This window comes from Gorilla gorilla, chromosome 17, assembly GCF_029281585.2.
Source record: "Gorilla gorilla gorilla isolate KB3781 chromosome 17, NHGRI_mGorGor1-v2.1_pri, whole genome shotgun sequence".
Taxonomy (NCBI): Eukaryota; Metazoa; Chordata; class Mammalia; order Primates; family Hominidae; genus Gorilla; species Gorilla gorilla.
Genome location: NC_073241.2, coordinates 107309690 through 107325103, shown reverse-complemented (window position 1 = coordinate 107325103; position 15414 = coordinate 107309690). Strand labels below are relative to the sequence as shown.

The 15414-nt window shown below is 45.7% G+C and overlaps 1 long non-coding RNA gene across 1 annotated transcript; it reads left to right on the top strand.

The window, feature by feature from the left end:
- The first annotated feature begins 857 nt into the window (after nt 1-857).
- Nucleotides 858-14012, top strand: LOC129528227 (uncharacterized). Its single transcript, XR_008673460.2, has 3 exons — nt 858-4601; nt 7529-7663; nt 13630-14012. It is a non-coding gene; the product is annotated as an uncharacterized lncRNA (long non-coding RNA).
- The last annotated feature ends 1402 nt before the right edge of the window (nt 14013-15414 follow it).

The following is a 15414-nucleotide window of genomic DNA, read 5'->3' as shown; positions in this document are numbered from 1 at the left end:
ATGGAGGAAGGGTTATAAATCCATAGGCTGGGAAATCTGCCCTCCAAGAACACGCCCTCGCTCACTGAGTCTGACTCATGTAGTACAAAACCTGGCCTTGGATATAAGATTCTCTAATTTACCTGTTCCTCCCCCAGTTAAAGGACGCTTAGACGGGGGCGCACGGTGACAGATGCGGCCCCGGCACAGCGGCACTGGCGTTGAGATTCCACATCAGCATCGGTGGGAACCTGGGAGAACTATTGCGCCTTTTGCAGACCCAGCCTGGATTCTATTTTTAGTTTTCTAATCCTGGAATACTCTTTCCTAGGGATCTGCATCCAATATCCTTGAAGTATCAAAATTTGCTTCCTCTGAAATGAATGGATATAAAATATACTGTTAGTATTACAATAACTGAAATCAACAAGTTACAATTCATGACTGTTGCTTCATTTTTTCTAATTTTAGAGGGCTTGATGAATCTGTTCATGTTGTTCCAGTATTCCTTAATGATTTATTTTAAAATGATTTATTTTTAAAGGGTAGAACCTTCTTCAAACAAGGACCACTGAGTATAATTTCCTAAGAGACGATTTGTGAGTCTCCATGCGTGAGTCTATGGCTAAGGTTGGAATTTAGAAGTTGGCAGCATCTAACCAAGGAAGTATTGAAAATTACAATAAAATTCCCGAATTGTCTCTTTATGTGGTTATGTAAACTGATGTTAATTTTCGTGAGGGGAAATAGAAGAGGGCTACTATAGCAGAATGGCAGAGAGATGCCTCTGCAGCAACAGAACGAATACTTGCTTTAAAAAAAATGTCAAAATGTGGATGTGCCTCCAATCATTTAAAAAATAGAAGGTGATAAGTTGAAAATGTCAGGTAATTGGCAGACAGATAGAAAGTTAAACTGTGTCCTCAGTGAAGAAAATTAACCAGCAGCTGCCAGCAGGGACCCCAAGGTCATGTGAATGCCAGAATCAAGCAAAGCCCAATCATTCAGAGGGGGTTCTCGGCTGATATTTCCCCTCCCTGGTCATTTTCAGATCTCTTAGGAACTGCCCTGAACTACTGCCAACATGTGTTCATTTCTAAAAATTACATAGATTGTGATTTATTACCCATCACACTACAAAAATCCACTGCGAATTAAATCAGCCCTTTGTTGAAATTGCTCCCCGGCAATGCACATCATATCATCATAAATGACATTGAAGTTATAGTCTGCAGCCCTTGGCCTCAGCCGCTGATAAGGCCCCACCATGGGACGATCAATACTTACTATTCATTTTTGAAATTATCTCCACATTGATCCCTGAACAAGCGCCAGCAACACAGAGGCACAGTGCCTTTAATACAATAATTATATAAAGGTTTACAGGCTCATCCTCCCAGCCAATAAAAGCTGTCAACTGGCAGGGACAGTTACAATCCTATAATCCATCAAAACGCTGTTCTCTGACCTATGGGCTTCTGGGCTTTCAGGAGACCACGATAAACATGCTCGTGCCGGAGAGGAGAGCCGCACAGACCTGCTAAACAAAGGCTGCAGATGGATGCCACCGATTAACCAAAAATCCTCCAAGTAGCCCGGTGTACTATTTTCTGTTAATGAAGGAAACAATGAAGGATTGTCTATTTGCTAATTGTCATTTACTCAGAAGGAGTGCAGCTAGCCACTTTGCTGTTTTATTTTTTGGTCTTTAATTGATCAGGTTTGACTTTGAACCAGATGATATATGGTAATGAAGTAAGCCCATAGAAATCATGGTGCAGACAGGTATCTTAGGAGAGGAACGAGTGAGTATCTGAGACCAGGGAAGGGAGACGATCAATGGGCAGGGCAAATAGTGTCAGTGCTCACAAACAGGCACACATGCGCAATGCACATGTCCCCACACCCAAATATTCATGCACACACACATACACAGGCACTCACAACACACACACAAATGCACCCACAAAAACATACGTACATATATGCACAAACATATAAACCTGCACATGCAAACACATAAGCACATACACATGCAGCACACACACATACATGCAATACACATACATCTACACATGTGCACATGTAAACACACAATACACAAGTACTCACATACACACAGATGTAGACACATGCCCCGCACAAGACACACACAAAATACATACATGACACACACACATGTTCACATGCAACACATCCATGCGCACACATGCACACAAACACACATACACATCTCTACACAGAGACACACACCCACACACAACTATGCACACAGAAACACAAGCACACACAGACACAGGTACATGCATATACACACACTCAAACACATCCCCCACAGGCACACACAAACAAACACACCCCTACACACCCATACAGACATATACCACACAGAATGATAGTAACAAGCCTTCCTGCTCCAGTTTCATTGGATATTGTGCATTCACTAAAGAAGTCTTGCAGCTTGTCCATGCCTGGTGTTTGTATTACCGTTAATATACCACACAGTCATTTACTGAATCCGTTTAATGTGCCCTTGAATTAAATCTTGCTTAGGAAAATATTAATAGGCTGAAAAAAGTTAACTGAAAATCCTTTGCATTTTCTATTCATTTTTAACTGTTTTCAATTATGATTAGAAAAACACATTTATTGTAGGAGTATGGCGGGGGTGCTGGAGGGAGAGGCACATTCCATGAGGGTGTAGGGCCCAGATGGCGGACTTCCTCTCCCAGCTGAGCAGTGAGGGGGCAGTCACCCCAAGTGCTCCGGGGGTGGGGAGGGATGAGCAGAGGCTGGTGTGGGACGGCCATGGAGCTTCGTGCATGCACAGATTTAGGGTGCGTAGGTGCTGAAGAAACACAGCTTCGATTTCAACATGGGCTCAGGTCTCAGTGACTTGAACTCTTATCTTAGTCCGAAGCCTGCCTTTCAGGTCTCCACTCGAATTCCTCTGCTGCCTGAGGATTTGGCCAATCTGTTTCAGAGGGGATGTGCATCTCAGTAGTGTCAAACATGACAAGCTACTAACTTTTTAAAGAATTCTGGGAAATTTGTTCATCTTTTAAAATTGTTAATGTCAAAATACTCAGGAGAAATGATCCCTTGGTATGAAGGGAGCGGGCTCGTGTTATTTTTGTTGGAGTAAATATTTCTACTTTCTGAGTGATTGAATAAGATTTTAGATAAGATTTGAGAAAACTTGACAGACCAGGTTTATCTACTGTGGGCTAGAACAAGCAAATTGCAGGGCTACACATGGTGGGCAGAAAATGTGAAATCATAGCAATGCAATGAATGCAGAAATTCTTAAAAAATATATGAGATTTGGAGGGTTACTAAAATTTATGTTAGGCCTTGATATCTTCTGATAGATGAATTTTTAAACTATTGCTTTAAAGTTACATTGCATGTCAATTACAAGAATGCACTGGAGATAGAAAAATCAGTAAAGCATGAGCCCCACTTTCAAAGCGCCCACAGTTGAGAGGGGACAGCTGAGATATGAGGGGCACCCCAGAAGCATAGTGTACACGTGGCCACCACAGTGACGAGCAAACCCAGCTCCCAGAGGAAGGGGCACTGGGAGCCTTCTGAGGGAAACCAGGGTCTGGAGGGCACCATCCCAGCATCCCGAGAAGCGGCTGTCCCACAGAGCGTCCTTCCACCCACCCGGCAAGCTTTCCTGGGTCTGTGCATGCTCTCTCTGCCAGAGGACCTCAGTGAGCAACTGAAGACAAGTGGAGAGAATGGGGAAAATGCAGAGGGAGTCACAGCGGACAGTCCTGCATCCTAACAGAGCATTTGGTGGCACGGACGGTGGCAACTTTGTGTTTCAAACCGAAGTGAATGTCTCAGTGTTGGCTCCTGCAGGCTTCTCTAAGGCATAGCACCAGATGTTGTCTGCAGGGGTTCAAAGTTAGCCCACAGGGAGGTTGCTGATTCTGGCCCACGTCTCACCTGCCCCTGGCTCTTCCAGTGCCAGCTTTGGGCTGCAGACTCAGCACACGCCCATAACCAACTGTCCTGCTTGGACACCACTGCAAGAGGGTGGACTCTCCCCTATGGTGGCAGCACCAGGCAACAGCTGCGGAAAAGTCGCTCTAGGAAGGCATGGGAATGCCAAGAGCTCCTGACCAGGATCCTTCACTGTGACAAAGACCCAGACGTCTATCCTGCCCTTCCTTACAAACGTCTACAAATGATCAAAACACACTTAAAACTCTAAGGGAAAATGTAAAACAAAAGAAGCTTGTTACTTCCCAGAAAAGGAAAGTATGTAATTGAATTGTGAATCGGGAATTTATAATGAAGGCAAAAATCTATTTTAAAATTCTCTCCCTAAAGCCTCTATTTAGAAGTGATCGTGCTCTCTTGAGATGTGCATTTCATATGAGGAATCCCACTAACCAGGACTCTGTCCACGCTTCTAGAGGAAAGTTTGAAGCTTCTATAAGCATAAAACCTTGAACTGAGTCACTGGGAACCTGTGAGAGGCTTCTGCAGGCACACGGCAGCCTCCACGATGTTCTCTCCTCATTCACGTCTGCCTGCTGCACACCCCAATTCTCATGCACACTGCCATTCTGGTCTCCTCCCTGCTAACGGAATTCCGTGGTAAAAAGGTAAGTCTGTTCACACCTCTGCTTTGCTTAAAAACCTTCAATGGCTTGCCCATTTCTTAAGATAAAGCCCAACATTCTTTTCTCCCCTAGTTATTTAAATTTATTATTTATTCTTAAATTTTATTTCAGTTTCAGAGGTACATGTGCAGGCTTGTGATATAGGTAACTTGTGTGTCACAGTTTGGTGTACAGAATATTTTGTCATCCAGGTAATAAGCCTAGTACCTAATAGATAGTTTGCCACTCCTCTTTCTCTTCCCACCCTCCACCCTCCAGTACACGTGTCTATGAATAGTCAAAGCTTAGCTCCCATTTGTGAGAATGTACAGTATTTGATTTTCTGTTCCTGGATTAGGTTTCTAAGGATAATGGCCTCTGGTTCATCCCATGTTACTGAAGAGGACATAATTTTGTTCTTCTTCATGGCTATATAGTATTCCATGGTGTATATGTACCACATTTTCTGCACCCAATCTTCTGTTGATGGACATTTAGGGTGATTCCATGATTTTGCTATTGTGAAAAGTGCTGTGACGGACACATGCATGCAAGTGTCTTTATGCTGTGATGGACATATGTGTGCATGTGTCTTTATACTGTGATGAACACACATGTGCTTGTGTGTTTATGCTCTGACGGACACACACATGCAAGTGTCTTTATGCTGTGATGGACATATGTGTGCATGTGTCTATACTGTGATGAACACACATGTGCATGTGTGTTTATGCTCTGACGGACACACACATGCAAGTGTCTTTATGCTGTGATGGACTTATGTGTGCATGAGTCTTTATGCTGCCATGGACACTCATGTGCACGTGTCTTTATACTGCAATGGACACACACTTGCCTGTGTCCTTACGCTGTGACGGACACACATGTGCCTGTGTCTTTATGCTGCGGTGGGCATACACACACCTGTGTCTTTATGCTGTGGAAACACAGGTTCCTGTGTCTTTATGCTCCAACAGGCATACACATGCAAGTGTCTTTATGCTGTGATGACCACACACGTGCATGTGTCTTTATGGACCTAGAGCAGGCTCTTCTGAGCTCAGTGATTTCATTTTGTACCACTTTTACCCTTGGCCAGGATACCCCAGCCTTATCTCCGTACTCCACAGCCCTGTGGTCCCCTACTCTGGAACCTCGTGCTACAGGTTCCTTCATCTCGAATGCCCTCGACCTCCATTCTTCCCTTTCCCACCTTTACTTTCATCCTAGTAACTCTCCACATCCCAGCTTATAGGATCTGTCTGGTGCCAGCTGCCCTACTGCTCTAGTCCTCTCTCCTGCTAGCACTTGCCCCACGTTTAAGTGAATATGTGGGAGATGGTTATACAAAGTCCCACCCACTTACAGGACTGTAAGTTCTTAAAGACAGAAAAAAGTCCTTTTCATTTGATGATGATATTTCTAGTGCAAAACACAGTGACCGAAAACTGCTACCACTCTACAAAGATTTGTCAAATGAATAAAAAAGTGATTCCTGGCCGGGCGCAGTGTCTCACACCTGTAATCCCAGCACTTTGGGAGGCAGAGGCGGGTGGATCATGAGGTCAGGAGATGAAGACCACCCTGGCCAAAATGGTGAAACCCCATCTCTACTAAAATACAAAAAATTAGCCCAGCATGGTGGCGGGTGCCTGTAGTTCCAGCTACTGGGGAGGCTGAGGCAGGGGAATCGCTGGAGCCTGGGAGGCAGAGCTTGCAGTGAGCCGAGATCGCGCCACTGCACTCCAGCCTGGAAACAGAGCGAGACTCCATCTCAATAACAAAACAAACAAACAAAAAAAAAGGAACAAAAACAAAGTGATTCCCACCCAGGTCTTTTTGACCACAGGGTTAAGCCTCTACCTAAAGTGTTATAGGTCTCTAATGTTATTTTTCATCTTCATCAAATGAGGAGCGTATTTTTATTATGCTAAAAAATACATAGCATAAATCTTAACAGCTGAACCAGTTTTCAGTGCATTTTAGTAGCATGAAGTGTATTTGCAGGGCTGGGAAACAGAGCTCCATGGGATCCTCCCCAGCCACGGCCGCGTCTGACAGCACCCCTGCGGGACACCAGGCCTCCAATTCTCCACACCTTTGCAACACTTGCTCCTTTCTGCTTTCGTGTTTTTAATAGTTGCCATCCTAATGGGTGTGCCAGTTTACTCAGTGTGGTTTTCCTTCGTGTCTCTGACCTTTACTGATATTGAGCACCTTTTGGAGCTTTTTGGATTCGAGTTCAGTGAGGGTTTTTGTTGTGATTGTCTCATTCCCGTTGAATTCATGACTCCTGCATCCCCAGGAGCCTCTCACTGAGGTTGGTGTTCACCTAGTGAGCGTGCGTATGTGACATTTGAGAAGTCTATGTAATGCTCAGAGAGTGGAAACTGAGTCCAGTATCTACCATCTTTAGACTACATAATGCCTTTAAGACTTCAAATACCCATCATCAGTCTTTCTATTTGCACCTCTAATTAATCTCACCATTCTGCTTACCCACCTTTCCTGCTTTCCCGGCTGGTTAATTCTCTGTGGCAGGGACCGTCCTGGTCAGGGTGTAGCCATGTTCCTGACCTCCCCATACAAGACAGCAGCATCCCTCTATTCCAGTTGTGGCAACCATTTTTTCAACACCCCCAAATATTGCCTAATGTTCCTTGGTTGGTGTGGGGGTTTTAGAGAACCCCTGCTGTTGTTTTTTCTCTTACCAAAATCCTATGTTCGCCTTCATAAGCAGTAGGCCCTTCTTGGCAGAGCACCAGCCCACATTGGGGCTGGGATCCTGATCTTTGGTCTGAAACATGCAGCCGGGGCTTCCCATATTTTGGATGTGCAGGCTGCTGGGGGGCCTGATCTTTGCCAGGGAGGTCTCTCACCATTTTGCTCAGTTGATATTTTGTTCTTTCCTTTATTCCTGAGCTGTTCAGCATGAGGCGACTCAGAAGGAGCATGAGCAGAGATGACCCTAATAGTTGGTGCCAACACAGTTTCTCTGAGAAGTTGAAATCGAGGACTGGTGCCCACTGAGGAGGTCTGAGGAGAGGAGGACTCAGAGCAGCCAGGTGAGGATTCAGGGGCGCGACTTTCGAGAACAGAACAGTAAAGTGTGTGCTCAGAGTCTGTGGGGGCAGCATCAGGGCGTCCACTCTTGCATGCCGTGCTACACTGGAGTCCCATTCTACACCACCTGCCCACACACAGCTCTGCTGAGGCACGAGGCCCCGTGGGTGCAGCACCATCTTCTCGAGGGTATCCTTCCTTGCTGCAGCGTCTTATCTGTGTGCAGCTGCAGGTGTTCCTTAGCAGGGTCTCCATATAGATGACTGCGCTTGAAACATTTCAAATCTCCTCCTATTTCAAACTGCTTTATAAATCCTTGTAGGAGTGACCAATGGATATCATATTACCCCACAATACAGAAAGGAATCTTCATCAGTAATTTAAGTTATAGAAAGTTAAGTTGTTGTAAACTAGGAGATCAAGAGGGGGGCGCCACATCTATGTGAATCCTGTGACCCCCACAAATATTATAGAAGCAGTATGAGAGGAAGTTCATGGCAACCCCACGCATATTATAGAGGCAATAAGGGAGGAAGTTCATGGCGACTCCACGCATATTATGGAAGCAATACGGGAGGAAGTTCATGGCGACCCCATGCATATTATGGAAGCAACACGGGAGGAAGTTCATGGCGACCCCACACATATTATAGAAGCAACACGGGAGGAAGTTCATGGTGACTCCATGCATATCATAGAAGCAATACGGGAGGAAGTTCATGGTGACACCACGCATATTAGAGAAGCAATACGGGAGGAAGTTCATGGCGACCTCACGCATATTATAGAAGCAACACCGGAGGAAGTTCATGGTGATCCCAAGCATATTATAGAAGCAATACGGGAGGAAGTTCATGGTGACCCCATGCATATTATAGAAGCAATATGGGAGGAAGTTCATGGTGACCCCACGCATATAATAGAAGTAACACAGGAGGAAGTTCATGGTGACCCCACGCATATTATAGAAGTAACACAGGAGGAAGTTCATGGTGACCAGGGGTAAGGTCTTCAGGAAGAAGTGTGACTTGGTAGGTGGTAAAGTGAATGGCATACTTTTCAAAGCTAGAGGCTCAACCAAGAAGAAAAGATAACAGGGTAGAAATGCGTAGGGGTAGGAAAGGGGAGTGACAGGAGTGATGGGAGAAGCTAGTCCAGGAAGAGCGGGGTCTTCAGCTGAACACCAGGTTTTCGCCAGCGTGAGAAGGTGAATAATTTGAGGAAGAGGTTCTGGATGAAGGGAATTTAGCTCATAAAAACCTGCGAGCTCCAGGGTGCAGGGGGAAGCTGGGTGTGCGGAAGTAGGGAGGGCAGGAATGGAGTCCCCCCTTCTTTGGTCACAGATACACAGCCCCTTGGGATGAGCAGCCCGGGCCTGGGTAGTCCCTGGCACTGGCCTCAGATGGGAATGATAGGAGAATGTGCGGCCTGTGCTTTAGCCTTGGACGGCTGCTCAACAAACTACCCCCAGACACGGCGTGCCAAAACAGCGATGATGAATAGCTGTCTTCTCATTCGTTTCTGTGGGTCACAGGTTTGGGATCAGCTGAACCTGTGATTCTGGAGCAGCTCTTTGGGGAAGCTGCTATCAACATGCTGGCCAGACTGCAGCCATCGGAGGCTTAGCCAGGATCTGCTTCGAGGGGGTCACTTGGAGGGCTACTGTTGGATGCCCCATTCCTCACCACCCCTGTGTCTCTCTAGCGGTGCTGGGGTGTCCTCTGGCCTCCCCCGGAGCCAGGAGCTAAGTTAGAGTGAGGCAGAAGCTGGGGTAGCTTCATGGCCCGGTTGCCCTCACTCACTTCGGCAGTCAGCCCTACTCAGTGTGGTAGAGGGTCACAAATATGGATGCCACGGGGTGGGGGGTCCCCTGGAGGCTCACCGTGATAAGGAGGTTTGGGGAGTACGTCTGTGAGTTATTGACAGGGGCAAGGAGGGTGGGCTGCTTTGATCAGAGTATTCGGAGGTCCTGCCTGGACATGTGTAGCGGGAATGGCTTGTGCGGCAGAGACTAGGAGGTGTGGAGCACCCCAATCCTGGAGCCCTGGGGCTGCATCTCCCCAGGGACTGCAGACAGGCACTGCTCCAGATGTCTACGAGCTTAGAGGAGAAGCGGGGTTCCGAGGTCCCTTTGCTCTGCCACCCATGGCATTGTCAGGGCTGGAGGAGAATCGCTGCGACCTGGACCAGGCAGGGCTCCCAGGGCCACCCCTTCTCTCTGGGCCCGGGGGAAGGCCAGTGGTGGAGGAGGGGCATCTTGTCTGGATGCCAACCTACAGATGGCAGCAGAAACAGACATGAGGATCCTGAGTCCTGGAGGGGCAGGACTGCAGTTTTATGAACGTCGAATGTTTCCGAAATCTCTTCTGGAGAGCGGACGTGACCCCCGCTGGAGAGAGACAGCTGGAATTAGCCGACAGGGATTTGAGGAAAGTTGGATTCAAGGTCATCCAGGGAGGTGATCAATCAATAGAAAGAATCTCTTTCCACTCTCATAGGGTGGGAAGGGGAAGGTGTTAGCAGCGGGAAAAGACAGGGACATCAGAAAAATTCTTGGTTCAACAAAAAGGGATTATTATCCATAATGGCACTACCATTTTTTCTGAGTTAGGCACTTTTTAAAATGTAACCTTTGAAGTCTACTCCCCAGGTAACTATGTGTGATTCATCAGGGCCTTTCTTCTGAAATAACAATGATTAGAGACACCCTCACCCTATGAACAATCACCAAAAAGGTGGGACTATCCATTATTTTTCTTTTCTGTTTTTTTCAAGGATGGGCTTCCTGAATATTCATTCAATTTATGTGCGGATAGGGTAGCCAAGGAGGAAGCTGAGCAAACTAGAGATGCCACCAATACAGTGGGGTTCATCGGAAGTCTCTCGATGGAAAGTTTCAGACGTGGGGAGTTTGCCCACCAGGCTCCAATGCTGTGATTCTTCCAGGGAATGTCTTCTTCAATAACATCTCACTTCCCCCACGAATCATTTCTGATTCTCAGCATTCCACTAGCTAATCGCGCGGGATTGTGCTGAAATGCGGTCACGTAAAGATATATATGAAATCCTCAACATCCTTGAGGTGCCTTGTCTTGTATTTTTATTTAATTGCTTTCGACTTGTAACAATGGGGAAGTACTGAGCTGTGGAGAACAGCAGTGGCCGGAACCGCAGACGATGTATCTATTATCTCGCGTGCATGAAGGTCGTCGACCTATGACAGTTGGAGTAGCAGAAACATTAGAAATCATGTGCAATTTAATCTTTACACAAATAAAGGAAAACTATCACAATGCCTGAATAATGAAGACTCCCAGAGAAAAAGAAAGGCCTGTCCCCGAGGATGCTTTTCATTTTCTCTCCTGGACTCAGCGCGGCGCGCACCCGGCGAGATTCACTCCGCGCTGACACATGTATTAATGGTATTCTGGCTGGAAGAGAGTGGATGTTCTCCGGTGATTGCCCGTGCAGCTGTGACTCAGTTCTCCTCTCCCTCACTCATTACTGCCTCATGTCAACTCCTGGAGACCATTGTTCCCTGAAAAACTGTCATCCAGAGTGAAATTAACTGTTTTCCCTTCTATTTCAACTAAGAATGTTTCATGTCCCTTACTTTTCAGAATACACTGCAGTTTCCTAAATCTTTTAGAAAGTTACAAAGACAAGACACACGGGTTCTAAGCCAACGTGAAAAGAAAGTTCAAACACAACTCTGAGAATTATAAATTGGGGGTGTTTGAGGCAGAAGTAAAATGTCGAGATGCCCTGGTGTGTGACAACAAGGAATGCTTAATGCATGAGCTGCCTTAGAAGGTTTGAGATGCAGCAGGAGGAAGTGGGGGGTGCCCTCAGCCTAGATCATGTTGGAGCATTCCTCTCTGTGCACGGCCCCTGGACCAGGTGTTTGGTGGGCATTCAGGAAAACGCTGCCCCTCCAGCAGGAGCAGAGTTCAGCCCTGATCATGTAGGAGAATTCCTCTCCATGTACAGCCCCTGGACCAGGCGCTCGGTGGGCATTCTGGAAAGCACTCCCCTCCAGCAGGAGCAGGATTCAGGGAAGACACAGAATCTCTCTGCCTGCATCAGACTACCCTTTCTATGGGATAGAGACAAAAAGGAGGAACCCCCTCAGGCCACACAGCATTCCAGCCACCACTTCAGAAGACTCCACACAACCCTAAAATGGGAATAAAGGGTCACGGTAGAACCCGGTAGGAGAACGGCATGGCAGGACAAAGAGCAAAGACCAATCAGGGGCAGGTGGTTCCTTTAAATCCTCACTTTTGTCCTATTTAACTACATCATTAACTGTAAGATAACTTTAGATTTACAAAAATGTTAGAAGAGGACCTGCCTAGCCTCCACCCCACCCTCCTATTGTCAGCGCCTCTGGTTATGAGGGTGTGTTTGCCACAACTGAGGAAGCGGCACTGGGCCAGTGGTGTCAGCTATGCTCACCTTTATCTGGATTTCATTAGGTTTTCCCTAATGCCCCTTCCTGGTCCGGGATCCCACCAAGGACACCACCTCATTCCTAGTTGTGGTGTCTCCTTCAGATCTTCTTTGCTGTGAGAGTTTCTCAGACTTTCCTTGTTCTTGATGGCCTTGACAGTTTTGAGAGATACCAGTCAGGTATTTTGTAGAATGGCCTTTAACTGGAATTGGTCTGATGGTTTTTTCAGGATCTACCCCTCTCCCTTTTTCACACTGTGATATGTGCATGTAAGCCTACCTGTGTACGTGCCTCAATCTCTAATTATCATCTATCTATCTATCTATCTATCTATCTATCTATCTATCTATCTATCTATCTATCTATTGGTCTATCAGTCCATCTCTGTCTATCTACCTACCTATCTCTCTGTCTGTCTATATATCATCTATTTCTATCTCTATACATTTACCTCTATTTATCTGTCGTCTACCTTTCTCTATTATCTATCTCTATGTATCAACTATCCATATCTATCTCTATTGATTATCTATCATCTATATCTATCTATGTATCTGTTTGTCTGTCTGCCTATATATCATTTATTTCTATCTCTGTCTATACATTTACCTCTATCTATACATTTGCCTCTGTTTATCTTTCATCTACCTTTCTCTATTATCTAACTCCATGTATCAACCATGCATATCTATTAATTATCTATTCTCTGTCTATCATCTATCAATCATTTATCTTTTCCTCTAACCACCCGTCCAACAGTGAGAAACTTGGGTTCCACCATCCACCATCCATTTTTTGGTAATTTGTTTAATCTCTGTATACAAGTGCAGGATTTTCATGAGAAACTACAGTGCCAATAAACACTTTGGGCAGTGGCTCTCGGTGCCTCCTGCTCCCCACTTGCTCCTGGTACATCCCAGTACAAGATGCTCTGACCCCACAGCCACGCTAGGCTCACAGAAGGTGCCTGGGCCCTTGCTTTTGGCACAGGCCCTGTGCGCCATTTCTGGGAGGAGAGCCACGGCGTGTGCCTCTGTCAGGCACGTATATAAAAGGCAGATGGGTCCTGCGTCTGCGGCCGCCATCCAGCACCAGCCACCCCACCCTGCACAGCTGCGCCACCCTCCCCAGGCAGCCTCGCCAGGGCCCTGCGGGCCCTGCCCCCCACACCCTGCCCCCCACACCCTGCCCCCCACACCCTGCCCCCCACACCCTGCCCCCCACACCCTGCCCAGTTCAAATTAATCCCATCACACCGTGCTGTCCACACAGCCCTGCCACAAATTGCTGTCAGTCCTTTTTCGTGAATTAGTTATAACGGTAGTGTTTATTTAAATTTCAGCTAACCAGTATCCTAAAACTATTGAAGCTTTATATGTATGTATTTTGCTTTGTTTTCATGCCAGGCTGATTAGAAACCTCTTACTGGAAACCGAATGTAAATGGAGGGACTCATTTGCCAAATAGAAAGTGTGTTTTTTTTTAATTTGTTTGTTTTGTTTTCCTTCTTTGAAGTGGACATTTTCCTCATGTGATTAGACAAAAAGAATGAGGCTGTGGTGTGCATTTCTGAGAGAAATATGGAGCAGCTCTGACAGAGGAGGGCTCGGGCTTTGCGTGAAGAATTTAACGATGGTGACTCTCCATGAAGGCGCCAAATCGCTAACAGAAGCAGATACTTTCTTAAGTCTACTTGTCCTTCTCCATCAGTGTTCTGAGACGTGTAATTATTGTATTAAATGTGTATGTTTAGCTACTTCTATCCTAAAATGGCTCTTGAGCATAAAAGAATTGCACTTCAAAAAATGAAAAGCTTTATAGAGCCATTTACTATATCAAGTGTGTTATTCTTTGTTTATTTCCAAATAAACTACCATTCAAGCAATGGCTTTTCAAGATAGCCTATCAGTCCTAGTTTCTTTCTGACTTAAGAATATACATAAAATATACTGCTACAAATTCCAATCAATTTAATCATCATCAAAAGCAATAAGCTTCCACATTTGCAGTATCAAAGGCCATTAATATCAGTTTTGAATATCAGAATTCATTAAGTTCATGTGAATGACTGTTCTCGTGCTAGATGCATCAGGCCCCTCCTGAAGTCCCCGACAGCACGCTGTTCATTTAGTTGTGAATTCTAAGGCAAAGACTATGACTCTGGACCATGCATTCAATTAGGGAGGGGAAACCTACCCTCTACTAGAATATCACTGAAGGAAGAAATAGAAGCTCTCAAATGTCCCTTCTCAATAATGTTGGGAAAGGAAGGTTGGGACATTCATCCCCATGACAACTTTTAGAAAGCATAAGTATCCAATTGCTAACATTGATTGCTTATATTATAGAATTAGTTTAATTTTTTATGGTGTCTAAAATATGGTCAAGTCAGAGCAGTAAGTTCTAATTTTGAGTTCTGCTCTGCTCCGAAGCAGAAGGAGAGTGCATGAGATTATATAAAGACTCAGAGCAGAGATACAGCTCCTCCTGCACCAGAGAAATGCAGCTCCGTGAGCCCCGATGGAGCCAGCATGCTGCTGGGTGCTGAGGAGCAGGCAGAGGCACCCAGGATGGTGGTCCCCAAGGAGAACAGAGGCACAGAACAACGCATGAGGGGCCGCATGACTTAGGGCCAGGATCGGTCACTCAGCCAGCAAAAACACTGGAAGAAAACAAAACAACTTCAGACTCTATGCTGCATTTCCGTAATATATCTGCCCAAAGACTGGACAACAAAGGAAAAGGAAGGTGATGAGGAAGCGAAAGGATCCATGGTTCTTGGCTCGCTGGGTGGCTCATCAACAAAGCCCCAGCATCACTCCTGGCAGATGCCCTAGCCTGGCCTGGGCTGGGATGGACAAAATTCACCATGGGACTCTTGTTCAAGAGAGGGAGATCAAAGCCAGAAACACTTACCCAGAATGGCCATGCAGACTAAAATTCCAATTCTAAAAATACTTTTAAAATCTAACGTACAACAGAGGAAAGCTGGAAAAATATTTAAAAAAGGATGAAAGGGCAAGAAAAATTCAACCCACGACATCAAGGCGATTATAATCTGTGTTCTGCTGCTGCCCAGAGCCGCTTCAGTCTTCAGCTCAGAGTCTACCAGACACTAAAATGCAACTGAACACTCAGTTCATACTTGTTCTTCTAATTAGCTGCCTCTTCCATTTGATTAATATTGCCTCCTAATTTAATTGTAAATTTTATTTCTGGTTTATATTTCGCTTCTCCCTCCTGTTGTACCTGGTGACCATCTTCATTAATCATATTGTAGCTTTTTAATGAATCTCATAT